Genomic DNA, 27,277 nt, shown 5'->3' with positions numbered 1-27,277 from the left:
TTATAAGTCCCTAAGGATCTATTCACTCATTGTTTCTTAGAAATTCTTCTAATTATACAACAAACACATGTTTCAGAAGTTCTTGGCTTGTTCATAAGCTACATCATCTGTTGTATCCTTCAAGCTCTGGATATAATGCAGTTAGACTTCTTGTTCCCATCTTATAAATAAACAGTCTAGGACTGAGTAATCTCCAACTGCAACTGTATAGCATTATATTTGTAAAAGTACAAATGTACGTTTTACAAATTCACATAAAATTAATAGTAATACATTAACCAATGTTCAGCCTATTTAATCCATTTCTATTGTATTCTTACACAGCAATTTCTTTGGCTCTCTTCTACATTCATAATCTATTCAGTTCAAACCAAACATATTCTCTCTTATGGTTTATTTATTCATTTTCCTCAATCAACCTCTTGGCTGAAATATATTTTCTTGCAAGTACTCCATTACAACCTACCTCTCTTGCCCATCAGTATTACAAACACCATTTACTATTGTGTATTAGAGCAAATTCTCTGGGTGGACAGTATTCCTTGTTATTAAGGCTCTCAACAGGAAAGCCCTATTTATATTTCTCAAGTTTTTTGAAATTCTCCATCAGAAATTATTATTTCTTGAGGATGTAGAGATGAACCAGCATTTGAGGATAAGCATTTTTTCCAGTAGAAAATTCAAGTTTGGTTTAGAGCATCCATGTCAGGCAGCTCACACCTGAAATATGTAAGACATTATCATGGATCAAAAGGGCCTTCTTAAAGTTACTGACAATACAAGATATTTAAGATCTGAGTGGAGTATCTATACAAAAAGACTAAAGGTTACAATAACAGCCTCAAACCCAACTATACAGGAGGTAGAGGTGAGGACTTAGAAAACGTTCGGAGCTTACAAGTCTTAGAGATATACATAATGTGAAAATCTTGGCATTCATTCATTATTAGTTAAGGTAAATGAGAAGGCATCTAATCTAAATATAAAGGATCAGGGCTCATGTGCAAGATACATGTGAAATAATGCTACATAGCCGGCCATATGCACCCAATGAATAAGTTTTAGTCATTTTAGTAGTAGGGGCATATGGCCAGTTATATGAAGAAATCACCATGGCTAACCCAAAGGTGACCAGTCAGGAAAACATGAGATCACACCAAGACTTTGATTCAGTGTGTGTTGAAGCCAAATCCAGAAAATAACCGGTAGGCAACCCATATCTCAGGACTCAGAAATACAGGATACAGCAGAGTCCTGGTTGTCTAACAGTTCTCAGAATACCATTTTCCTTCCCTATTAAAAATGTTTTGTCTTTCCATTGGTTGCATGAAAATTAAAATAAAAGTATATCTTTTCCTTGGTTTCCTTTTGACTTTTAAGTCTGTCCTTACCTGGCTCCTCTTTAACAGCAGCACACATAGTCTGTTATCTATCCACCCAGAGGACACAGCCAGCTGAAACCAGAATTTCTTCCAATCTCTCTCACTCTAATCATGGTCACTAAGCAAAGCCTTCTCATTCTCTCAACTTCTGACGTTCTGATTAAGCTGTCTGTACTCCCTCCTCTAGTAAGAAAAGACCATCTTAGTTTCCCTGTTTCTGGCTGCTGACCCATCCCACTCCATTTTTTTACACATGGCTGCCCAAATTATTTCCCTCCAAATTTTCCATTTCCTTACTTTAATCAAATATTACACAGGTCATTTCTGGCTAGATTTGTAACATTTACTATATGTGCTTTTCTTCAGTACTTCCTGAAAACCCATTAAAATGGCAATAAAGACATTTCCAAAATATGTAACTGGCAAGTACATTGAAAACCAGGGAGTAATGGAATCAAAGATTCACATCACCCAGCTTGGGTAACTGGGGCAGAGGTAGAAGAGGCACCTGCCCTAAGAGCTCACAGATCTTGAATGCCAACTTTATTGTGATAGAGAAACATGACAGAACCCTGTGTCTTATCACCCACCAGGAAGAGAAAAAGGAGAACAACAATAGGATTGAAAACAAGAGGGTTTTCATATTTCATCATAAGTACCAATAATACATCCCAGGTTCCGTCTGCTTTTCCATCTGAGGCACAGTGTACTGAACTTGGGGATTACAAACCAGATGCCCAGTCTGATCCAGCTATTTGTCTTCAATAAGCAAACAAAAAGAGCCAAATTAATAGTGCAAGGCAAAGGAGATTTATTCAGTGACCACATTGAGAAGAGGAAAGGGGACTTTGAGAGAGAAAACTTGCCTTCTTATTGGTGTCCTTTCCTTCTCCTAGCAGGAAAATACTGAAGAAATTCCAAACAAGTTTGGTACATTGTTTCAATAGTCTGAGAGTCAGATTGAGGGAGACATAAGAGCCTCTTTAAACACCTTCATTTCTACCAGAACCATTACAAAGTGGCAAAGCAGATGCATGCTATGCAATCAGAAAGTTGTAGAGTCTACTAATATGAAAGCAAATTTACACATAAGGAATCTTAAGTCATTAATGAAGAACATATCATCTATTCCAATACTTATGTATACCAATGAAGACTCAAGGCCATGATCTAGCCATTATCCAGCAATGACTGTGAAACATGAGCCTCTTGATTCCCAAAACAGTGCACTCAAGTGGCTTGGTGACTGCGAACTTCTTAATGAATTCCTGATAAACTACATCACAAGAAGGATAGCATCTTTGTTTCAGAAAGCAGAGAAGAGAATGTGAACGATTGGGTATTGTACCCTATATCAGTAATAGAAAACACTACTTTTAAATTATGCTCATTATATAGACAGTTTTAGAGCTATGATGGCATTTTATGAGCTGACTTTCAGCAGAAATATTATCAACTCTTTGATGCAATTTAGTGTTCAGGAAGAAAAAAAATGTTTCGTTTTATCTCCTGACCAGAAATAACTTCAGTGTTTGTCTACAACTTCTAGAGCTTCCAACCCCAGTAGGCCCTGCCAGGCCTTGGATAAAGTGATTTCCGACTGTAAAATAACTTTTGTTTCTGAGACATCCTCTTATTTGTTTGGTATGAATCAGCTTACCAAAGACCATTACATAGGCTTGAATACCTTATGCTTTTAACCCAAATAATGTACACATGAGCCCAAAAGCAGCTGGAAGGCAGCCTGAGGGCGTGCCAAGCTCAGAGCCTGACCACCTCCTCATGCCAACTGTGTGAGGACTGGACTTGAAGAACAGCCCTAGGTGTCTTTCTGCTTCCCAGGCTACTTTGGAAAAACTAGACCCATTTATTTGCAGCTCAAATCTCATTGGGTTGTCTGAATTGTTATATTTCCATTAAAGTAATCCTGAAAGTTGTTGATGCTAAATTAAAATGTCTGCTCACTCTGGTTATTTCTTTTATGGGACATCTCCATGGCATGGAAGCTTACATCCTACTGGTCTACTTTGAGCAAGGCACTCCACTTCTCGTATTACCTATGAGAAGGCAGTATTCTGAAGTCTTGGGAAATATTAATAAATGGAGCAGGCTGGGATCACTGTCATTGGGGTGGAAGTAACTATGAGCCCTATCTCTCAGCATTATTGAAGACAAAAGAGACTGACACAGAAGACACTTAACAGGTATAGCTGTGTTCCACTGATGTCAGTTATTGGTAGAACTATAAACAGAAGTGTTGCACATGAGATTCAATCAGACAGTCTCATTCCGGAAATAACAGGGTTATCTGTAAAGTCCTTCTGGGAATACACAGTCAGAGACTTGGTATTACAATGTGAGTCTCAAGATGGTGAGATGGCTCAGCAGACCAAGGTATTTGTCCTCCAAACCTGATAAGCTGTGTTTTATCCCTGGACCCACAAGCCCACAAGATAGAATACAAATGACTCTTTTGACTTCACCGTGTTTTCATTGCTCTCTCTCTCTCTCTCTCTCTCTCTCTCTCTCTCTCTCTCTCTCTCTCTCTCTCTCTCTCTCATTCTCTGCCTCTCTTACACACACATACACAAACACAAATTAATGTAATTTTTAAAATTAAGTGTGAGTCTCCTTCCTACTGTACAGCCCTCTTTGCCATGTGACAATACACTGAGGTAGCAAGTATAGCATGATGGACAGGTAAAAACAATAAGGTGTTGTAGTCAAGGAAATTCAAACTATGCAGGTTGATTCAGGTATGTCCTTCCATTTGACCTTTTGATGGTTTTTAACATGTAGCTATAATTTAAAATGAAATAAAATGTTAAGCATGATGGAATATTTTTGTTAGATAAGTGCAGATTTTCATATATATATTATTACAGAAAGTGATGTGGAAATGCTGGGTGGTAGTGGTCAAACCTGGTCTGCTCCAGATATTAAATATGTTAAATGTCTTCACAGATGCCTAATAAATGAATAACAAATAGTGCTGACAAAAGAACACAATCCTTTTTTATAATTTTATTTAAATTAGAAACAAGCATGCTTGACATGTCAATCCCAGCTCTCTCACTCTCCCCTCCTCCCCCATCTCCCAAGCCCCCCAACTCCCCTTCTCCATCTGCCCCCTGCTCCCCAGGATGGGTAAGGCCCTCCATGGGGATTTTCAAAGTCTGTCATATCTTCCCCGGCAGAGCCTAGGCCCTCCCCAATGTGTCCAGGCTGAGAGAGCATCCCTCCATGTGGAATGGGCTCCCAAAGTTCATTTGTACACCAGGGCTAAATACTGGTCAACTCTCCAAGGGCCCATAGATTGCTGAGGCCTCCTCACTGACACGCACTTTCAGGGTTCTGGATCAGTCCCATGCTGGCTTCTCAGTCACCAGTTTGGAGTCCACAAGCTTCCCCCTTATTCAGGTCAGCTGCCTCTGTGAGTTTCAGCAATAAGGTCTCGACTCCTTTGTTCATCGCTCCTCCCACTCTGCAACTGGTTTCCAGACGTTCAGTTCAGTGTTTAGCTGTGGGTGTATGCCTCTGTTTCCATCAGCCACTGGATGAAAGCTCTAGGATGGCATATAGGGTAATCATCAATCTCATTATCGGGGGAGGGCATTTAAGGTAGCCTCTCCACTACTGGTTAGTTGGTGTCATCCTTTTAGATCTCTGACAATCTCCCTAGTGCCAGATCTCTTCTCAAACCTATGGTGGCTCCACGACTCAAAATAGACAGACAGACCAATGGAATTGAAAAGACCCTGATATTAACCCACAGACCTGAACTTTGACAAAGAAGCTAAAACTATACAATGGAAAACAGAAAGCATCTTCAACAAATGGTGCTGGCATAACTGGTTGCTTGCATTTAGAAGACTTCAGATAGATCCATATCTATCACCATGAACAAAACTTAAGTCAAAATGTATCAAAGATCTCAACATAAATCCAGCCACACTGAACCTCTTAGAAGAGAGAGTGGGTAGTACCCTTCAACGCATTGGTACAGGAGACCACTTCCTGAACATAACACCAGTAGCACAGACACTAAGATTGACAATTAATAAATGGAACCTCCTGAGACTGAGGCGCTTCTAAAAGGCAAAGGACACAGCCAACAAGACAAAACAGCAGCCTACAGAATGGGAAAAGATCTTCACCAAACCCACAACTGACAGAGGTCTGATCTCCAAAATTTACAAAGAACTCAAGAAGCAAGTCTCCAAAACACCAAAGGACCCAATTAAAATGTGGGATACAGAACTAAATAGAGAATTCTCAATAGAGGAGCCTAAAATGGCTGAGAGACACTTAAGAAAGTGCTCAACACAATCCTTATTAGAGGAAAATATATCTTGTGTTTTAGAAAGAAATTACTCAAAAATATTCAAATCTTTTCATATCAAATGATAGGATTTCTGCAGTTGTAAGAGCTAATACCACTCAAAAGAATAGAGGATTTTGCCAGGCGGTGGTGGCGCATGCCTTTAATCCCAGCACTCGGGAGGCAGGCGGATCTCTGTGAGTTCGAGGCCGGGCTGGACCAACAGCCTCCAAAACAATACAGAGAAACCCTGTCTCGTAAAAAAAAATAGAGGATTTCATTAGAATGATAGCTCACTTCCATTAACCAGATAAGGTATGTCTGGATTTTCAGCCACGTTTGAGTTCTCTTAGATGTCTCTATACACACATGAAGCATACATCAGTTCTCTCTGTCTCTATGTCTCTCTCTCTCTCTCTCTCTCTCTCTCTCTCTCTCTTTCTCTCTGTCTCTCTCTCTTGTTCTATCCTATTTCAACTGTCATCCTGGCAAAAGACAATTTCATTGTCTTTTCTCTCTCAAAGACAAGTAAAGAGTCTGTTTACCTATTTCCTGAAAGGGCAATTCTACCTCTACATATATGAAAGATGAAAATTGGGCTTCTGTAGATAGATTTGTTAGATTTTGAATCATAGGCTACCTCATATACATGCTCCAAGATGAGCTTTACTGGGTTGAAATATTCTTTAAAGAAAATATGAGCTTTCATTTTATCTGGAAGCATTTGGTATAAGAATGCTGATTGATTTTCTACCCACTCAGGGCCTGCTGCAGAAGTGATAGTTTGTTGTATACAGGCCACTTAATTCACAAGGTCATCTCTCTTTCAACATCTCATTGAATAGTTATTATTTTTCTTCAAGGAGAAACTCACAGGAATAATGGCCTTCAACACAGAGATCATGGAACATCTCTCAGGAAGTCAAAACCATCACCATGGGTTGACCACAGACATTCCAATGTCACCATACCACCAGGAACCAAAAGTCCATCAACAGTTCTGTGGACACTCTCTGAAACTGCAAGAGAGAAGTAGCCAGCCCTGAGCCCAGTATTGATTTAGAGAACCATGTGTTCAGTAGTCTTTGCTTGGACCTTGGAGGGATTCTTCAATTGGAAACCCACTGAGATCCAAATGCTGAATTACAAAATGGTTTGTTTCTTTTGGATCTCTTTTATTGTCCGAGAAACACAATGACACATTTTTATATAAAAGTAAATGCACTCTCAGTACTCCCAGTGTCATTTAAATATGTTTTCATTATTTCCTCCAGACATTCACAGAGAGTAAAATGATTTGCCCAGCTTGAGTTTCTTTTTTATTGACATAGAATTAACTTTGCTGACTTGATAAATCCAAACTAAATTAAACCAGAATTACATTAATTTTGTTTTTGTGTTTTTAAATAGCTGCTTCAGCTAAGATAGCCTTAGTGGAAATATCCATTTTATGCTTTATTTAATTCCACAGAATTTCACTTATGTCCCAGTTTTAAGCATTTCTGCTATGGTTATTTTGTTTATTTATAGTTTAGGATAGAAATGTTTGGATTATATGTATTATTTCTGTTTTATGAAGCCATACCTTCCTAAATGGAATAGAAGTGAAGTTCTAGGCCTTTCTCTTTCCTTTAGGAGGCAAAGATGTCTCCTAATATGTTGCCAACTATGGAGGTAAAAAAAACACCATTTTTCCTTTGTGAAGCATTTCGGTAGGACCACCACATAGGCTTCTCCCATAGTACAACATTGTAACTGCTCTAACAGGAGACCTCATTCTTTGTTAGTTTTTTTTAGTTTATTTTTTAAATTTGACACAAGCTGGAGTTATCTCAAAAGATCCTCATTGAGAAAACAGTTATCATATTGTCCCTTAGATGAGCTTGTGGGGCCTTTACTTGGGTAAGGAATGCTGTGGGAGGGCCTTGTAAACTGGGGGCACCCTGCCCCTGGCCAGGTAGTTAAAAGCAGGCTGAGTAAGCCTCAAGAGCAGGACCATAAGCAAATGACCTTCTGGTCCAGGATCCTGCTTCGAGTTCCTACCTTGAATTCCTCCATGATGGATTGTAATATTTAAGCCAAATAAAGCTTTTCTTCCCCAAGTTGCTTTTAGTAGCAGTGTTTGATCGCAGCAGTGGAAATCTAAGGTGCACTCTAAGAAAGAATTCCATACCAAAAGCATAATAGACCATCCGTTACCAACCTGGGCACCCATTTCTGTAACGCTACAGTGCAGCATGACTCAGAGGCACAAAGCATCAAAGGTTATTACCATAGCAGATAGCTCATGCATCTGAGTGGTTGGCTGGACACCCTTGCTGTTCTTGCCTGGGGGTAGTCGTGTATCTTAGAATTGGATAGCTGTGAATGCATGTAGGCTGTCCTGGGCTCTGTTCTAGTCTGGGATGGCACATTATTTTCTATCGCTGCCTTTCATGCCACCACACATTGAGCAGATTGGAGCAGCAAACGTAACCTCGGGAATCTGTAGTTCAGAAGTGGAGTGTCTTTGCTGCTGTTTTGCTACAGGTTTTACAACACTGAGGTCAAGTTGTTGGTCATTTGGGATTACTACACAATCTAAAAGAATCAACTTCTGGACACTTTCCAGTTGTCAACAGAACAACTTCTTTTTGACGTTCATCTTAGAGCTTAAGATAGGATCACGAATCTTCGGCATGCCTCAAATCAACTAATTCATTGTCCTGCAGCATCACTCTCCTCTGCCACCCCTTCTGCACTCCCGACTTCAGTGCCATGGGGTCCCAAGCAATGGGCAGCCAGAAGCCAGGTGTATCATCAGCTGACTGCCTTTAACTGACTACTCACTGGTTACTACAGTAACGTCCAACTGTGGGTCAAAAAGGAAGCTTTTCAATTGACTTCCCCCCTCCCCGGGTAAAGTATATAAGAAGGGACCCTCACTGCCGTGTGGGCTGATCTTTCCTCAGAGCCCCTGCCATGCTATCTGTCCATCTATGTTTTTCCTCAATATATGTTTTTATTTAAATTAGAAACATGAATGCTTCACATGTCACTCCCAGATCCCTCTCCCACCCCTCCTCCCTTGTTCATCCAACAGCGCCCCCAGCACCCCACCCAATCCCCACATCATTCCCCAGGGAGGATGAGGTCCTCCTTGGGGGGATCTCCAGAGTATGTCATTTCATCCAGGGCAGGACCTAGGCCCTTCCCCATGTGTCCAGGCTGAGAGAGCATCCCTCCATGTGAAATGGGCTCCCAGAGTTCATTTGTATGCCATGGTAAACTCTGATCTACTACCCAAGGCCCCAGAGATTTCTGAGGCCTCCTCATAAATCTCTTACCCAAATGGAAATCTGCCTCAGCATCTCTCTTCAAACTGGAATACAACACCTTTCAGGACTTCACTGTCTTTTTAAAGTGGGTGTGTTCTTTGGAATCAAGAAGTGTGGGTAGACATGGCTTTGGAGCTCCTAGGTCAACACCTTCAGCAGATGATAGGAATGCCTAGAGTTAGCTCTCCTCATTATTGATTGTTTGCAACAGTCAGCCTGGAATAAATAAACACACACAGAGAGAGAGAGAGAGAGAGAGAGAGAGAGAGAGAGAGAGAGAGAGAGAGAGAGAGAGAGAGAGAGAGAGAGAGAGAGAGAGAGAGAGAGAGAGAGAGAGAGAAGGATGCCCTGGAGAGATACAAATGCCTGATAAGCACTGTGTGCTATGTTTAACTACTTTGGAGGTTGAGAAATTGAGAGAACATACAGTTTCTGCACAGAACCTGGGCTTGTCTGTCTGGCAAAAAATGTTATCATTTTTATAATTTCCTCATTGACAATGTGCTCAGGAAAATAAACCCCACCTCCCCTCTCCTGGTAACCAGTCTTGTAATGACTTCATCACTTCCTCTGACTTCCCAGGAAGCTGAGGATATGTTGTTTTACAGTACCCCTTTATTAACGTCTGCTGTTTTAGCATGTTGTATGTTTCTTTCAATGTGCCTCAGCCTTTGAACAATCTTGGCTGGGGTTATCACCAGCATGGAAATGAGAGCTGGGTGCCAGCATTTCTCTTCTTTCATTTTCTTAGACTTCCAGTTGAGGCTAGGAGGTTTTACCCTGGGATATACCACCCTATCAGTAGTTCTTGAGGCTGAGTTCTTTGGGATTCAAAAGGGACCGAAGGGCTGGGTAATTTTGTAAGGGTCTATGCTGTTAAATTCAACAACAAAGTCATTTTAAGACAAGAAAGTGAATCCAGCACACTAAAATCCCTATGCATCCTTTTCAAGAATCTTTACACGCACTTTCCTTGTACTTTTCTGACTCTCTGTAGGTGCTAAATGGTTTTCATTTCAGTGTATTATACCACACACTGTGTTGAGAAGTAGAGAATGCTTGGTTTTGTATTTTATCATTATTTTCTAAAAAATATCAACACATTCTCAAGTAACCAAAGGTTCAAAGTAATGACAAGTATATCAGCAAAGGTAAGGATAACACCAAGTGAGGTGTTATAATAAAGATGGAAAAGTCATTGTAGAATCTATTTTACTTAAAAACTCAGGGTTTTTGTCAATTGTTAGCAAACTTTAAGTCATAAGACCCACCAAAATCGTGACAAGTAGGATTGCTTAACTTATTGCTACAGAACCACGAAAATAAAGATCCCAAGCTGTAAAGAGAAGCCTTCCCGCCAGCCTGGTTCCAGAGCCGCATCAGTCCCAAATAAACACACAAGACGCTGTATTAATTATGAAGCTGTTGGCCTTGCTTGTTTCTTACTGGCTAGCTCTGACTTAAGTATTTATCCCATAATTGCTAATCTAAGTATTTCTCTTACCGGAGAAATGTTTCTGGGCTTCTTATCCCTATGGCGGTTACATCTTGACTCCCTGTGTTTCTCCTACCGAGAATCCTCCTGGACTCCTAGTCCTACCTATCATGATTCCCTGTTGGCCAACAGTGCTTTATTGACATACCCACAGGACATCCCCCATCATCAAGCAAATTGCATTACAAATGCACATACACTCAGACCAGACTTAACTTTCTTTATTATTCATTCTTTCTATGTGTAGCTCTCATTCTTGATGCATGTAAAAACATCATGAGAATATATCTGACCTCTTTGGGGCTGATTGACTATGTCATGTCTGACAAGAACTGTAAGGCTCCTTATGGTTTCCCAACAATGCTATTCCCAAAAAGGAACATGCTCTATGACAAGTATTATACAGATATGACTAAACTACGAACATATAACATCCTTTGGGAAGGAAGAAAAGCCCTTATTAAATGTAGAAGCTGCTGAAGGCTATCCTAGCTCTGCAACCATCTCCAAATCAATGCAAGCAGGTCAATTGACTACAGGCTTCTGAGGGACATTTCTCTGAAAGAATTCTCATGAACTTCAGCCTTGGTTGTGATGCATATAGAGATTCAAGAGCAGCCAGGCCTGTATTCCACAAATAAAGAGTCTGAAATGGATGGGCAAAGGCAGAATGCTCAGTGTTCATGACTGGGTTCCATGAACTGAAAGATTCACAACTCTGGAGTTGGTGTAAAATGTAGGATTGTGGGTAATTCATTAGACCAGTGCTATCAGATTTCGGCCTTTAGTAAGATCCCAGGTAACTTTTTGCACAGTAAAATATAAACAGCATTTATAAAGAGCAAAATTTTAGAAGTAGCACCTCAAAACAATCATGGACCAAGTAGTTATCAATGGCAAGGTATTAATTTAGCTATCACTTTGCTCCTTGGGAAACCTCCCTAAACTTTGTCAGCATCCTTTTGGATTTGATGCCCTGATAATCAAGGTGCAGATGTGACCACACTTCTTCCTTGACATAATTAAAGTTGAATAATGACATTACTGCTGTCGATAAAGGTGTGAGGACAGCTCATCATTCCCTGCAATGCTACCACTACCAATCTTGTGATGAGTTCTTTTCTTATTTCCTCCAACCCATCTCACTGGGTGCATAGTGCATACAGGGAACTGTGCTGCCACTTGGGCCCCAGAGGATAAAAACACGCCTTACCACACCATTCAACATCATATTTGTCTGTTCAGTGGAACAAGACAACACAGTTTTCTAAGGTGGGGAATGCAGAAGACTGAAGGGACTCTGTGGAGATCTTAGCACAGATAGAGGAGTTTCACTTTTATCTGCAACACCTTTTGGCTTCTAAAATGCAGGCACATTTAAAAATCTTTAACTATCTAAAGAAAACCCAGGGTATTTTCTGTCCTATTTGTCATATTGTTCTAACTAGAGGATAACTCTCAATGTAAAGACTCCTTCCCTCTGCTCCAAGGCTCCTCCCACTCCTTCAGGCAGGGCCCTGCCCACTGTCCCAAGCCCCCTGCCACTACCCCAAGGCCTCTCTCACTGACCCATGGCCTATCCTACTGTACCAGGGCCCCTTCTACTGCACAAGGACCCCTCATCACTGTAAAGTCAGTAACTTTGATCCCAACTTGTCTCAGCTCAAAAAAAGTGATGGAAAGTCAATTAGATGAAAGTTGATGCTGACCACTCAGGTTTAGAAGAGGCACTTAATGAACTCCATGCCAGTACCACTATCTTGACACATTGCTTGTTTTTCTTATATATAGATAACAGGAACAAGAGAAATATGATGGCTACTAACAGCTCAACAACTAACAGAAGACAACACTCCATCATTTATCAACAGGTTTTATTTATTATTAACAATGTAATGAACTTTTGATTGATTTTCAATATGTATATATTTACAGAGAAGGAAACTGAGAGTAAATTCTAAAATGAATAGTAAAAGCTCAAAGATAGATATTGGGTTTCAAGCTTCAAGCTAAAGATCAGAGAAGCAAAGCAGCCAAGCCAGTACATCTTACTCTACCAAGCGAAAATGGCAATCCTGTCTTGACCAATCCTCAGAGGCAGAATTTCAGAATTCCTGTCTTCTCCTGTCTTGTATTCTTTTCTCCACCCAGCCATATCACTCCTGTCTCCACCTCACTAATTCTGGTTTTAAATGTGTATGACCACAAGTGCTGGGATCAAAGGCATGAGCTCTGTTACTCTTAACTCTTGTGTAGGCCAGGGTAACCTCAAACTAACAGAGACTCATCTACCTGTCTCCTAAATCCTGGTATTAAAGGTGTGTGCCACCACTGCCTAGCTCTATGGCTTGCTAGAACAGCTACTGGGATTGAAGTTGTGTATCACCATTGCCTGACCTCTATGGCTTGTGGCTAGCTTTGCATTCTGAATCCTCTGGCAAGATTGTGGTCATAGTTTAACCAAAGAATGATATTACTATATGAACTCAACTGTACCTGACTCCAAATGCTGTGTCAGTTGACAAGAAACATCAAAAGCTAATACCATCCATAGTGATGGCTTGTATTTTTACATTTTCTGTTGGAAAGATCAAGATTGTGAGAAATTTTTCTCCAGTTATACTAAGGTGTGTCCTACATTAGGAAACCAATCTGAAAGAGTTTTCTAAAAGCAAAATGTTCCACCTCGTCCTCTCAGAACAACGTATATGTGCTATCATCCTCTCAGGACAAAGTGTGTGCTCTCATCAGTTAATTCAACAAATGATTTAAGAGAGACACTTGAAATATATGGTCCCATGTGCTATATAGAGAGCCAAGAATGTGCGAACCCCAATGCTGCCCTAAAGCTCTCATGCAATGGAGAAAAACAGTCTGAAAACCTTAAAATATTTACCCACCATGTATGCTAAGAAAACAGATGGTGACCCTGAGAATAGGAATGAACACAGGGAAAAAATCTGAACTAGAAATTCTAGGCAACAATTAAATCCATGGGTTGAGATAGGATCGCTCAAGGGGAGAAAAGAGGGGCTTAGAACTTCATCCTGGACCACAGCCTTTCAGTATACTGAACAGAACCCAGCCCTGTGAAATTAGAGGCAGGAACAATTGAAGCACATTTTGGCCAGTGGCCTCCTGTGTGTCTTTTGCAGTTTATACTTCACAAAACTCTAATTTGTCATCCTCAGTGAGATAAATGAGAGTCCTTTGTGGAATCTGTGAGTCATAAGGATGGCTATTTTTATGAAGTTCCCAAGTCTCGGTGGCAGGCTTAGAACACAGTGGTAGGCTGCACAGGTGCCTGGCAGGGCAGGTGAGCTATGCCATCTACTAACTCTGTGAGTTCTAGCAGTCTTTGTTCTCTCTGTGCCTCTATGTCTTAGTCTCCTCAGCATTTGCAAAGAGAGTTAATGCACAGAAAGCTGTGCCTGACCATTACTTAGCCCCTCTAAAGGGCAGCTGCAGTCAGACAATTAGTGAGAGAGCTTTTACTGGGATCTGCTCAAGAGCTGGTATCCGCCTACAAGACCTCCTGCAATAAGGGAAAATGCAGGGGGAAACCCACTTGGAAAATCAGACTAATTTAATGTAACTAAGTAAGCACTTCCCCTGAAGCAGAAACAGATGGGTGCTACAAAGAATAGGAAACTTTAACCATACCGAAAAGGAAGACCAAATACAGCAAAATTCAATGAGGCAGGTTGTTGCCAGAGCTATCAGAATCCTGGCAAGAACTCATCTTGAAGGGCATAGCACAATAGAAATTGGGTTTCAGGCATGAATCCACAATTGCAATGAATCAGCACTCAGGCAGACCCTGGTGTCAGAGGTGTGCACCACCAGCACACAAGATTTAACTTTAAAAAGTCATTTCTACCCATTACCCAGAGATTAAAGTGGTTTTGATGATAAACTAAGTGATGAGAACTCATTGCATAACCCCCCACCAATTCCATGAGTAATTATCCTAAGTGATCGTATCTTCCTAAAAATGTTCAGTATTAACCGAGTCTGCTACTGTCTGCTCTCTGGCTTACCAACCTTTTGAGGGGTCAGTGGGTCTACTGTAGTCACTCAGATGGAAAATGTGGAAAACACATGAAGATTAATGGATTAGGAAATTTGGAGCACAAACTCCATTTGGCAGCACACGTACATCATTTCACTCAAAAGCATAAAAGAAAATCAAAAACAAAGAGGCTCTTTCATTTCAAGGTCTATATTTCAAGGTCTAAAAGAGCCAAAGAGTAGGAAAATAGAAAGGCCTGGTGTGTGTGTGTGTGTGTGTGTGTGTGTGTGTGTGTGTGTGTGTGTGTTTCTCCACAGAGATACTAGAGATACTTCAGCAATTGTCTTCCTTCTCTTTGATACCTGGACTATCAGATACCTACTTTTCATTCAGTTTCCAAGTGAAGGGTCACCTATTGCATTATACTTTTTTTCCTCTTCGAACACTGACCTATAGTGTCTTCTACTGGGCTCCCTCTGAGTTAGCACCTTTTTGCTTACTTCATACCATACCTTGCTGTGATTGTTCCTCGGGAAGTTCCTACACTTACCTCAGGATCTTACTACCAAAGTGATAAAGTTTTGTTTTGTCTTCAGAAACTATAGGGTATGAGTGTTTCCCCTGAGCTGGGCATAATAGTAATTGGTACTTCATTTCATGTAGGGCCACTGGGTTATTAATAACTCAAAACATGAAAACACACATCACTCCCAAATTATCAAAATCTAAAGTTAAAGACTGTATGTAACAGAACCATAAGCAGTGCACTGTCTGGCGACCCAGACACCCTGATGCTTGCTAGAACTCTCTCATTCTTAGGTTAGCAGTATATGACCTTAAGGTCTATGAACACTATGTCGGTTTCCCTTCATGTGGAGCTCCAGATTATTACTCCTACTTGTTCCTGGTCCTGCAATAGACAATTTTAAAATGAAGGAATAATAAATGGCTCAAAGAACTTGACTTGGTTTGAGCTTCATGTTAAGAATATGTCTTTCAAAGAATACTTGTGGATTCTGTAATGAATTGGCATTCCTTTTACAGTTTGACGGAGAAGGAATGGGGAAAATCAAGAACAAGATCATAAAAGAGCATGGATGTGGGAAGTTTCAAGTGTTTGCAAAACAGAAATGAACATACCTCTGCTGAAGTCAGACTGCTCACTCCTACTTCCAGAGACCCAGTCTGGAACAGTTCTGATGTTTGAACTGATGTTCTCCTCAACATTCATATTTGCATGCTGACCACACACATCTTCACACCAAGCTCAAAGGCAAAAGCAAAGCAAAATAGAAACAATCAATCAAACAAACAAAATCCCCATGTAGAATTATGGGAGAAAATTAACCACTTAATGTTCCAAATGTCTAAAGAAACTCTACCTTGGAAATAAATACATCTACATTCATACACACCAGAAGTGGAAAGTTTTTCGCTGCCATAAAATTTGCTCTGCAGGAGATCTTTACGATGCCTTTCTAAAATACTAAATTGAAAAGATTAACAAGAAATCCAAAACTCGTCACCTCTTTTCCATCATGTCATAGCATAAATGAGCAGTGCTTTGTCCTCAACTGATGTGCAGTGTTTACCACAGTATGAACTCTTGGTTACACAAATGACTCAGTAGACATCACCAGTAATATTTACAACTATTAGCCATTCTGTCATTTTAGTTCATACAACACTCTTTGATGGGACAAACACTTTACTTAGCATTTATCTGAATACTTAATTTTCCAACTGATTGTCTTCTTGACAGGGAATTGATACTTATCTAGAGAGACTTTCTACATAAGCATTTGGCTGTGTCTAACACTACTTTAATTAAAATAGAAGTTGAATCAGTGTATATAAGAAACATAGGATTTGATAGTTCTATAGGATTGAGCATTACTATTTCAGAGACAAGAAATTTCAGAATTCCATGGTGTCTAAGATACAGGGATGGAGAAGGTGGACGTGAGGATAAATGGTCTCCCAGATTGTAAGAGACGATCAAAGCCATTGATAGGTGGCTAGTCAGATTCTCACTTCTGTATCTGGTATTCCAAAGTATCTGCATATGTGTAACAAAGCAGGAAGGCTGAAATGCTGGGAATTCATATGCATGGTGGCCTTATATGACTTGTTATTTATTTTTCTCATTGCTTTGACAAAATACCTTTAAAGGCAACGGAAAGAATGATGGTTTATTTTGGTTCACAGTTTAAGGGTATAGTTTATCATGCTTGGGAGGGTACAGGGGCAGGCATGTAAGAAATACTATTGAATTACATTCACTGACAGAAAGCACGAGTCAATGCTGCTACTTTCTCCAATATTTTGCTTTTATTTAGTGCAGGATCCCAGGTCACAGAATGGTGATGGTCACACTTAGGGTGGATCATCCTAACAAAATAGAAATCATTTGAAAACTCCCTCACAAGTGTGCCCAGGTTTTTTCCTTTGTGAATCTTGAGACTTTGAAGTTTACTCTTAGCACTGACCATCATGTATGGCTTCTTGACGGGAAACCTAGTAGAGGAAGAATGGACCAGATATTCCTCTTTAGACAGGAAGAGTTATAAATGGTGACTATCTTGTAGAGTAGACATTTTTCCTCTAACTCCCCTTCATGTGCATGTCTCTGAAAGCCCTGTAGAAAATAGACAAAGGAAAGAAGAATAAAGCAGGTAAAACTAAGAGAAGATATCCACTGAGAGACACTGTGACAAAATCAGAACTCTGATTTCCCTAAAAAAGAATAAGCTACAAATAGAGAAGACCAGAAACTTCCCCTGACTAACCACAGAACATTTAATCTTCCTGTCTCCAAAGCCCAAGAAGCATCTGAAATTAGGACCAACTGTAAAGAGGTCCAGAGAAACGATGAAACACTGAGAATTGTCCAAACAGACATGTCTTCAAGAAGGCAGACTGCAAGAGAACAGAAGTCTGCTGTGAATAGGTATAAGATTTATTTTGTAGATTTTGAAACTGTTCTAAAATTAGGTTATGATGATGGTCACTTAAGTCTGTAAATATTCTACACATTTTGAATTATATATTCAATAATTAAGCTCTATCATATGTAAATTATATCTTAATAAAAACATTTCTAAAAATATGTTCATGGTAAATAAAACTTCCAGTTGAAAGGGTTTTAGTGTTGTCATAGTCATATTTATATATTCATTGCTATGATCTTTTAATTGAAAATTCTGCACCAAAGCAAAGGCTATTGAAAGATAAAGTATGGTATCCAATGTAATTTTGGAATCCATTTATTTTTCCAGATATTTTTTCCTTGAATTCTTATGATTCATAAATACTATTTTAAATTAAAACATGTATATCACATAATATGACTCTACATTTTTCTTCCATGAAAAATTTTAGCTTCATGAAGAGGCAAGTAATAGATCTTCTTTGTTTGGTGTAGTAACTAATAGGCACATGAACTTATAGTTTCATTTAAATCAGCTAAACTTAAATAAAACTGAAACCTCAGTTTCTACTGCTAGGTATGGTCATGCTAGTTTGTAATCCAAAAACTAATGAGGCAATAACCCTTGGATTATAAGTTAAAGGATAGCCTAGGTTACATACTTAGTTCAGGTCAGCCTGAATTAGATAGCTCTTTTCTCAAGACATAAAAACAAACAAACAAACAAAAACACCCTTACAAAGCCAAAACCAAAAATCAAAAGAAACAAGCCCAAACAAATAAACTAACAAACAGCCTTAATTCACAGGTCCATGCAGTCATATATAATACGTTAATAGACACAAAAGCCATGTTAAAATTGTTAAATATAGAAAATAAAATATTTCAATAATTGCTCGTTCATGTTTCTGTTTTGAAGTCTTAGAATTTATACCATAAACCAGCTTTGAGATCCACTTGTTTTGTGATTCATCTCTCTCAGATCATTATTTTGGATTTCTACTACTACTATTTTTACCATTCCACTTTGTTTATTACACATACATGGTATTTTAATTTTGTAAATGAGCATTACATCATTTCCCCTTTCTCTTTCTTCCTTACAATTTCTTCCAGGACTACCCTGTCCTCTCTAGAAATCATGGTTTCTTTTTTTAATTGTGTGTATGTGTGTGTGTGTGTTCATAAGCATACAAACACAGCCTGTTTGATCCATTTAATGCTACTGTACGTATATGTTTTAGAGCTGATTACTTGATGTTGAAAAACCAGTTGGGAAGCTAATCCCCAAGGAAGCCTATTTCTTCTGCTCTCAGCATTCTCATCTCAAAGCAGTAAATCAGATTTGCTGCCCCTATTCTGTAATCATCAGTACATGAGACTGTTCTTCCTAACTTTGGCTCTTTTCAGATTTATCATACAGAAAGATCAGTTGGTCCTTGCCCAGTACCCCAACATCTTCCTAGGCCCTAAGATTGTCATTAGGCATTGAAGCAAAATAATTTACAATTGTACTTCAAAAGGTCATAAAGTGTCCATCCATTCCAAGAGATGGCTATTGAGAAAAGTCATTATGGAAGAAAGTAGGATTCATGGAGAGGAGAAGCAAAGCTGGGAGTAATAAAATAATACCACCTAGTTACAACTAGATCTAGTGTTTGAACCAACAGTGACTTCCATGAGAAGGGGAAGATGAATGTACCTGGTTTCTGAATACCAAATTGACTATCCAAAGAAAAAAGAACTTCTGCTACTGTGTTTGTTAGGTGTATTGATATGTAAAAAAAAGAAGCAGAATTTAGATCTTGAGTCTTGCTGACTCTGTTCATTGGTCCTGAGCAGCTTCTAGTAAAAGTCATTCTCCACAAAGTACCAAAGCTCTTAGCAAGAAGTAGCTTTTCCAAACAGTTCCAAGAGTCCCTGAGGGACTATCTGCCCAGCTCTGTACTCCAGATCTCTTTGGTTTTCATGACTCATGGTGATGGGGTTGCTACACCTACTTTTAATTCATGCTAACTTTGGTCTTATCCTTTAAGGACATAAAAACGTTTCTCCTTGTTGAATACCTTACCCACAGAAATATGAGAAAACAACTCTACCATAATGAGTCATTGTACTAGATAGATGATAAATAGATTAATAGATAAATAAGTAGATTATAGGTAAATAGATAGATAATATTTTTTTCACTTCTATGTGTCCATAGAGACCACGGTGACCCAGTAACAATTATGTGAAGCTTTCAAAAATGCTCCCCCTTTCCACCCAATAAGAATAAAAGGTTTGGAAATTTCTTGCTTAGGCTAAAGTATATTTGACACTTCATAGCAATTTTGTCCTTCCACCCAAGTCATCCAAGGCTAGTAGAGAATTTAATGGCACTCTAGTGTGGACTAGATTTCTCTGGTGTCTGTAAAAATAGGATCATTCTTATGAAAAAACTTCTAGATGTATCTGTCATAGACATGGGAACAGATGCAACTATATTCAGCTGTAATATTCATCTGTCTCTTGCAAAGTACTTTCAGGAACAAGTCCCAGTGGTTTGATGCATTATTACTAGGACTGAAAATATAATCTCAAATAAGAGTTGCCTGCAACAAGCCACTGAATCTAGTTAGACTAAACATACCAGCTATACTGGGGCATTAATAATGAAGCAATGCATAGATAACATAAAGCCAAACATCGTAATTCACTTAGATATTCCATCCTTGCCCAAACAGAACAGTACAGTTTTAGATTATTTTATAAGTTCCACGTCTTGTAAAAACATATTTTATTTCTTACAAAGGACATTATAAGTTAGGGCATACTGTATATCATGTAATAGGATAACTCATCTGCATTCTAGTGATCTTATCTTAGAATATGCACAATCAGAATTTTCTTTGTAGTTAAAGTTTTGCCATTTTTACCAGTGAACTCGATCTACTGCAATGATTCAAGCAAGATGAGAGAGTAAACACATAGATCATTTCTTTCTTTCCTGTTGTAATACACAAAATTTCCCATTCCCCTAACTAGCTTTTAGTACATTTCCAAATTATAGTTTCATTTGAAGCAGATAGTGTAGCATGAAGCAATATATATGTTTTTTGGATTGATCCACAAACTGGTTCAAGCTCCAATTTAAGTGAGTTTATTGCAGCAATAAATAATGTGGTATTAATAAACCAGTCCATCTGTCCTTCTGTCAAGCCAAGCTTAAAGAATGTAATCACCATTTCTAAAGATTTCTAAAATTAAACTGGAAGTGTAAACAGAGATGCCAAGCAAAAGACTGCCAAAGAAAAGTTTGGGGCCCTGTCTGTTCTCATGGCTGCTTTTGGCAGAAGGTGAAGGCAGATTTTCAAAGCCCATATAAGTCCTACAGAGACTCTGGTCACTCTGCAAGCACTAGGAAGATAGTGACCCTGGTCACTACTGTGTGCCCTTGGAAGACAGAGACCCTGGATACTCCTGTGTGTCCTGAGGAGACAGTGACCAAGGCCACTACTGTTAGCACTAAGGAGACAGTGACCCTGGTCACTACTGTATGCCCTGGGGAGACAGTCACCCAGTCACTCCTGTGTGCCCTTGGGAGACAGCGACCCTGGTCACTACTGTGTCTCCTGGGGAGACAGTGACCCTGGATACTCCTGTGTGTCCTGAGGAGACAGTGACCCTGGTCACTACTGTATGCCCTTGGGAGACAGCGACCCTGGTCACTACTGTGTGTCCTGGGGAGACAGTGACCCTGGATACTCCTGTGTGTCCTGAGGAGACAGTGACCAAGGCCACTACTGTTAGCACTAAGGAGACAGTGACCCTGGTCACTACTGTCTGTCATGGGGAGACAGTGGCCCTGGTCACTACTGTATGCCCTGGGGAGACAGTCACCCAGTCACTCCTGTGTGCCCTTGGGAGACAGCGACCCTGGTCACTACTGTGTGTCCTGGGGAGACAGTGATCCTAGTTACTCCTGTGTGTCCTGGGGAGACAATAGCCCTGGTCAGTACAGTGAGAACTAGTGAGACAGTGACCACTAAATTATTCCTAGGGACATGAAAGTGTCGTTTTCTCAAGTTAGCAAGGTGAATTAAAACTAGAGGTCCACATATATGTGGGAAAGCCATAACAAGAAAACCAGGTCCTAGAATTTATCAGACAACTCAGATTAAAGAACAGGCATAATGTCCTCACCTAGACCCCATAAAAAGGTGGACAACCAAAATTTCTGTGGTTCATCTCCATCTGAGTGCCCACTGTGTGGGTCAGGGTGCTGACAGCCAGGGGATCCCTGAATATCCTAGAGGCTCCAGCTACACTTGATCTCTGCTGTTGACCTATTCTGCTCCTGCCATTGCCCATCTTGTGGGCTCATCTGGACCTGCTGCCCATCCATTCCCCAACTCATTCATCTGCTTCTGGTCCTGCTTTCTTTCCTCTGCAGCTGGACTCCACTTGCCAACTCAACTCTGGACCAAGTACCCTAACTTTAAGAAGTCAGTCAGAGCCTCTCCTGTAGCTTTGTTTGCTCCTCATCAGGCTCTATTTACATTTCAGTCAAGATTTCTGAAGTATCTAAACTATGTTATAATCTCTTAAGCCTCCACAGTCATTCTTTAAAGTAGAAAATCAACCATGCACAACATGGATGAATTAATTAATAAAATATGATACATATTCACAATGGAGTTGTTATGCATCATGAAGAAGAATGTAATTACGTCATCCATTGGGAGATGTGTATAATTAAAGGTTATTATAAACCAAACTTAGAAAGACAAGTGTTGCCCATTTTCTCTCATCTGTGGACTCAGGATTTAAATACATACAGATATACTTACACATATATAACATGAAAGTAGGAAGCAGAAGGGATTCCAGGGTAGGAAGACAACTAAAGGAGTAAGGAGAGGAAGACAAGAGAGTAAGTAGAGAAATAAAGGCAAATACTGCATGTTTCCTCCCATATGCGGACCCTGGCTTTTGTATATACATATGTGTAACTAAGTAGATACACACATGTATGTATGTCATATGCATGGTATCTCGTACAATGATGACCATTTAGGAGAATATTGGTAGTGGAAATGGGAGAGAAAGACAAAGAATAGGGGAGAAAACACATCAGAGCACATGAAGTATATGATATGAGTGTGTGTCATTATGAAACCCATAATTTTTATGATGAGTATGTGTTAAAATGTTTCAAAGAGAAAGCAATAGGATTCATCCAAAATAAAAAAATCACATATAATTTTTATGATGTTAAATAAAAGGAAAATTATAGTATTACATACTTTTTTAAATTTTATACTTAGTTGCTTGTATATCTTAATTGAATTCAGTTCACACTAGAAAAACAGGTTAATAGAAGACATGGGTAAATGGGTTATTTTTTTACTGTATACTAAATGATAACTTCCAAATCCACATATTAAAGTTATGCCTATCCACGAGACAGCATTAAAAGTTAAAGCTTTGGCAGAAGGTTGGATCTCTTTGTCATTGGAGGACACAAATAGAAGTGGACTGTCTTCAAGTGGAAGAGGTTCTCACCAGAACCTGATTTCTAGCCTCTGGAACTGTGAGAAATCAACTTCTATTGTTTAGAAGCCTCCCAGTCAGGGGCACTTCACTATACCCTCCTAAACATACGATGGCACTTATGCAAACCTTCTTTGGTCTTAAGAGTTAACTGTCATACTCTAATAGCCTGACATGACCATCTTTGAATTCATTGTTATTAGCATACTTCTGTAAAAGATTCATGGATTAAGTAGTGTTGACTCATATTCTGTAGTATACATCTCTTCTTGGCACAGGAGACAGATCCCCACAAAGTCTATCACTATGTGAAAAAATTTACATATATGCTCAATAATAAAGTGATAGATTCTAAAATAATCCTTTTTGTGTGTTGAGTAAGAGCCAAGACTAGGTCTTCCCATGTAGCCAAAGGTTGATTTTTAAATTTGTAATCTCCTTTGCCACAACTGAACACCCAACATGCATAACCATGTCCAGTGTGCAGTGCATAATTTTACCAGGTAAGAAAGGCAATGATGAACAGGAGCATGTAAAGCTGGGAGTTGGTGATGCATGCCTTTAATCCCAACTCTTGGGAGGCAGAGGCAGGAGGATCTCTGTGAGTCTGAGGCCACCATGGTCTCCAGAGCAAATTCCAGGACAAACTCCAAATCAATTCAGAGAAACTCTCTCAAAAAACAAAAAAAACTATTAAAACTAACTTATTAAAAATTTCAAGTGATAGTTGCCTTTGCCTATTGTATTTCCTATTGTCCATTAAAGCACAATGCTTTCAGAAGAATGATTGATTATTAACAGTTTAGCTTTAATATTCTTTGAAATCAAGAGTCATTTTGTACTTAGACAAAAGTGCAGATTCCAATAAAATGTTAGCCTACCCATTTTTCTGGTGTGCAAAAAACTCTCAAGAGGCTCAAACAAACACTTCAAAAACATGGCACCCAAAAACCATTGTGTGGAACATGTCTGATTATTACTAAGTTGGGATAACAACAAAATCTTTCTGTAAAGTAATTTTAAACATAAAGCACCATATTTGCTCTGTGTTTAAGTTGTGGTTTACATTACTGGAATATAACTGATTGTAGTTAGTTTTATTTTGTTTGTTCTTCTGTCTACTTTTAAAATCCAACTTGCTAGTCTCTATGCTTTAACTGGAAAGTTTAATCAGTCTATATTGATAATTATAATAAAAATATTTTTACTACTTGTTACCTCTTCGCTTATTCCTCCTGTTCTTCCCACATCTTTATTGTCATCTCTAGAAAACCATGATTTCAGTACAAATATCTTCAGATATTCTAATCTTCTCTCTACCAAATTCAGATACTTTCACTGTCCATGACAGAGATGATTTTAAAAATCCTCTCTCTCTCTCTCTCTCTCTCTCTCTCTCTCTCTCTCTCTCTCTCTCTCTCTCTCTCTCTCTCTCTCTCTCTCTCTCTCTCTCTCTCTCTCTCTTTGTGTGTGTGTGCATGTGTGTATGTGATGTGTATTTGTATATCTGTATTTACCAATGTACATATAACTATGGAGGCCACAAGAGTACATTGGATCCCCTGGCATAGGAGTCGGAGGTCATTGTTATGCATGAGGAGTAAGTGCTAACTGATAAGCTATTTCTTAGCCCTGTAATGGACATTTAATTTATTCTAAGATATTGGCATTAGCCACAGTGCTAAAATGTGCACTAGTTTATATTTTCTGATGACATGGGTCAAATTTCTCTAAATTATAAACAAGATGAAAATACTCAAATATGTAAATATGCACTTATTTTTGGTATTATGAAACTATACCCTAAAACATTTAAGTTGATTTATATTATTCTGCAAATGATCTGTGAGAGATACTCCCTACCTTGTCCTCAATCCTTGATATTATCCAATTCTTTTCAGCAAGGTTGGTTTGGTTGGTGTTGGTTATCTAATTTTCCCCTTAAGTTTCAAGTAAGTTTTTGTGCGTAATTCTCAGTTTGCACCTACTGCCTATATATGATACCTTATGGATAAGCTCTTGTTCACATTTGGTCCCTTTTATGTAGATATAGTGTAACTCTCTCTTTACACAATAATAAACGATTTTGATCCAATATTCTTTTTTGCTTAATTTGTTTTATGAGCACAGCATCTATATCACTCCTGCCCCTCCCTCTTCCTGTGTTTCCTCCTCTTAAGTTTACCATATCTTCTTTAATTACTGTTGCTACATTTACAGACATATATATATGCACACATGTGTGTATAACCCACTAAGTCCATTTAGCTTTGTGCGCACACGTGTGTGTGTGTGTGTGTGTGTGTGTGTGTGTGTTACTTTGCGATAGGACTACCTGTGTAGAGGTTTGTCCCTGAAGGAGGCTAACTCTCCCTTTTTCAGCAGGCACCGACCACCTGTGGCTCTTTACTACAGGAAACCATGTGGACTTTTTCCTGTCCTCACTTGCATGTCAATTGGTGAGGCATCATTATGCTGACTTGGTTCAGTCAGTTATACTGCTGAAACCTCTTGGGAATCACTTCCTTGACAACCAATAATTCTTTATTGTTGCCCTATGTACTTTTGTATACCATTAAACTGTATTTTATTGTGTAAAATTGAAAGGGGGTAGGGTAGTTCCCTTTTTCTTTTTCTTACAAAATTGCAATAATTTTCTTTGTTGCTGGAATGATTTGAATCTTTAAAGGAATTTTTACTTGTTTTCATTTTTTGGCATGTCTTAAGAGTTCTAGACTTCAGGGACTCAAAGTTCTTGTCATAGAGGTCTTTACCTGTTGGTTAGAGTTACCCCGAGATATTTTACATTGTTTGTGGCTACTATAAATGGTGATGTTTCTCTGATTTCTCTCCCTGCCCCTTTATAGTCTACATACAATTTGATTACTGATTTTTTTAGTTAAACTTGTATCCTGCCACTTTGTGTAAGGTGTTTATCAATTGTAGGAGTTCCCTGGTAGAATTCTTCTGGTCACTCACATAAACTATCATCATATCATCTGCAAATAGTGAGTTTGACTCCTTCCTTTGCAATTTGTATCCTCTTGATCTCCTTTGGTTGTCTTACTGCTCTAGCAAGAACTTCAATTACAGTATTGAAGAGATATGAAGAGAGTGGACAACCTTGTCTTATTCCTGATTTTGGAGGGATCACATGGAGTTTCTCTCCATATAGTTTCATGTAGGCTGTCAGTTTGCTGTATATTGCCTTTATTATGTTTATGTATGTTCCTTTTATCCCTGATCTCTCCAAGACCTTTATAATGAAGGGGTGTTGAATTTTTTTTCGAAGCTTTTTCAGCATCTAGTGAGATGATCATGTGGTTTTTCTTTTTCAGATTGTTTATGTGGTGGATTACATTGATGGGGTACAGAATTAAACAGAGAATTCTCAATAGAGAAATGTAAAATGGCTGATATAAACTTAAGAAATTGCTCAGCATCCTTAGCCATCAGAGAAATATAAAACAACTTTGAGATACCATCTTATACCCGTTAGAATGGCTAAAATCATAAACACCAATGACAGTTTATGCTGGGGAGGATGTGGACAAAGGGGAATGCTTCTCCATTGCTAGTAGGGGTGTAAACTTGTGCAACCACTTTGAAAAACAGTACGGTGTTTTCTCCAGAAAAAGGGAACCAGTCTACCTCAAGATCTAGCAATTCCACTCTTAGGCATATACCCAAAGGATATACATTCATACAACAAGGACATCTCTTCAACTATGTTCATAGCAGCATTATTTGTAATAACCAGAACCTGGAAGCAACCAAAGAATGGATACAGAAAATGTGGTGCCTTTACACAGGAATACTACTCAGCAGAAAAAAACAAAGAATCTTGAAATTCGAAGGCAAATAAAATATCTTAAGTGAGGTAACTCAGTCACAGAAAGACAAACATGGTATGTACTCAATCATGTATGGATATTAGACTTAGAGCAAATGATTACCAGCCTATATTCCACACCTCCAGAGAAGCAAGGATTCAAGAAGGATCTGTAAGAGAGACCTACATAGTCCCCCAGTGAAGCAGCAAAGACAAGAGCCCCTGAACAAATTGGGGGCATAGGGGGAGGGGGCGGGAGGTAGGAGAAAGAGGAGTGAAGAGGAGGGGGGAGGAGGACATGAAGGATCAGGAAGATTGAGTGGGGAGAGGAATAGAGGACAACAAGAAAAGAGACACATCAATAGAGGGAGCCTCTATAGGTTTTAAGAGAAATCTTGCACTAGTGAATTGCACAGAGATCCTCAAGGATGACCCCAACTAGGAACTTAAACAA

At 39.1% G+C, this 27,277-nt stretch overlaps 1 long non-coding RNA gene across 1 annotated transcript in view; it reads right to left on the bottom strand.

Moving 5' to 3' along the window:
• LOC121140930 overlaps nucleotides 1-27,277 on the bottom strand; it is a 165,002-nt gene that overhangs the window by 47,176 nt on the left and 90,549 nt on the right. The window contains exon 3 of the long non-coding RNA XR_005877884.1: nucleotides 15,668-17,165. This is a non-coding gene — a long non-coding RNA (uncharacterized LOC121140930). The remainder of the gene's footprint in view (nucleotides 1-15,667; nucleotides 17,166-27,277) is intronic.

The sequence above is a fragment of the Mesocricetus auratus genome, unplaced genomic scaffold (genome assembly GCF_017639785.1).
Source record: "Mesocricetus auratus isolate SY011 unplaced genomic scaffold, BCM_Maur_2.0 Super-Scaffold_100006, whole genome shotgun sequence".
NCBI lineage: Eukaryota > Metazoa > Chordata > Mammalia > Rodentia > Cricetidae > Mesocricetus > Mesocricetus auratus.
The sequence above is the reverse complement of the archived record's forward strand: the minus strand, read 5'-3'. Positions and strand labels throughout refer to the sequence as shown.